The sequence below is a fragment of the Aplysia californica genome, unplaced genomic scaffold, assembly GCF_000002075.1.
Source record: "Aplysia californica isolate F4 #8 unplaced genomic scaffold, AplCal3.0 scaffold00360, whole genome shotgun sequence".
Classification (NCBI taxonomy): Eukaryota; Metazoa; Mollusca; class Gastropoda; order Aplysiida; family Aplysiidae; genus Aplysia; species Aplysia californica.
The window spans coordinates 196070-197866 of NW_004797630.1; the positions used below are offsets into that span (position 1 = coordinate 196070).

The following is a 1797-nucleotide window of genomic DNA, read 5'->3' on the forward strand; positions in this document are numbered from 1 at the left end:
ACTCTGTGCCACCACTTAACCCTATCCGTACGTCGTGTTTTACTATCGTATCTATACGACGTGGGGAACTCTGTGCCACCACTTTCCTAAGAGGAAAGTTACTCTTTAATCCGATCCGTACTCTTTGCATAGCAGTCTGTCAAAATGATTTTTTGAGAAATACTGAAAGTTTCAAAGAGATCTTCGCACTAAAAATATTCTAAAATTATGTGAAGAATACAACCCCGGGGGTCCAAAATGACCCCAGGACGTACGGATAGGGCTAAACAACAACAACAAACAAAATGAAAACATAAAATAGAACTGAATTGAGCTTCAAACTCTATGAATGAAGACCTAGGCGTTGCCAGGGACGCGCAGGGTGACAGCGCTGTTTCTAATTAAATCCTATCAAAAATGGTGGCACGGCGAGCTGAGAGGGCCCACACAGCCATAGTGAGTTTACGTGGGTGACGTCACAGCTGCGACCTCTTGTACTATTATAACCTCTTTGAAAACCCGGAAATCTGGGTTAGCCCGCTTGTCCTTAAAAGCGACCATAATATAGATTATCTAGATTTCTATAATAGATCTAGAACAATTTTGAAAAATTTGTAAAAGAAAACCTCGTAACTTCATGTATCTTTAAGTCAGTACCACATAATGTTAACTGTGTCTTGAAGATTCTGTGAACAAAATTTTATAACGCCACCTGTGATTGATAAAAACCAGAAAATGTCACTTTAAAAACGTGTACACTAATACAAGATAGACGCGTGTTTCCATGGCAACCATCTCTATAATCTCTTTAAAAATCTCAAAATTCATGTTTAAGTAAGATAAGTAGGAACAGTCTAGATCTAGTACATGTATATTATTATAGCCATATTGGCATTTATACTATTTTAAAATCAAGAGTGTGGATTTTAGTTTTCACTTACACCGCGCTAACTACTAACGCTCTGCGCCGAAACTGAAACTGAAACTGAAACAAGAAGCATTCGTGGAATCAGAGACACATCAGCCAATCAGAGAACTCAAACCGCTGACGACAACCTACAACAAACAACACGGTCTCATATTTGGAGAGCTAACTAGGACTACGCATCTTTCTGACTAGCCTAGGCCTATTCTATTCTGCAGCCGACAGACAGACCTATGAGGCCATGCCCATCACTATCACACTAGATCTAAGCCTAGTCTAGTCTAAGCCTAGTCTAGTGTGCAATTCGCCATTACTTGCTGGTCGCTCGGTCGCGCACCGTTGTACATTCCCAACAACGATTAATTGTTTATTCGGACGACATTTCTTCGTTCAGTGCAGTTTTAGTTCTATTTTTAAAAACAGCCAACCCTCAGTGAGGGACAGGGTTGCATTTTTTCTGTTCTCTGAGGGAGGATAGAGCAGAAACGAGAAACAGCCTAACATTTTTCTGTTCCTTGAAGAAAGGACAGCTTCCTAAAAGCAAGGAGCAGTGTTGTTAAAGTTAAAAGATAGTTTTGTGTGCCTTCCCAAGTCCACGTTGATCTTCAAAGAAACCTAGATTCTACGACAGCTCAGAACTTTGTGTTCAGATTTCTAATCGCTGGTGAGTTCTGGCAGTTATTCTAGATCTAGATCTATATCTATCTCTCTATCTAGATATCTATCTACCTACCTATCTCTCTATCTATCTGTCTATCCGTCTAGATTCTATCTATCTATCTATCTATCTATCGACCTATCTATCTATCTATCTATCTATCGACCTATCTATCTAGGCCTATCTATCTATCTATCTATCTATCTATCTATCTATCTATCTATCTATCTATCTA

At 39.3% G+C, this 1797-nt stretch overlaps 1 protein-coding gene across 1 annotated transcript in view; it reads left to right on the plus strand.

The window, feature by feature from the left end:
- Positions 1-860: 860 nt before the first annotated feature.
- The window catches only part of LOC106012394, a gene marked incomplete in the record, with an annotated part of 7759 nt that continues 6822 nt past the window's right edge, over positions 861-1797 (plus strand). Inside the window, 1 exon segment of the mRNA XM_013085263.2 lies at positions 861-1568.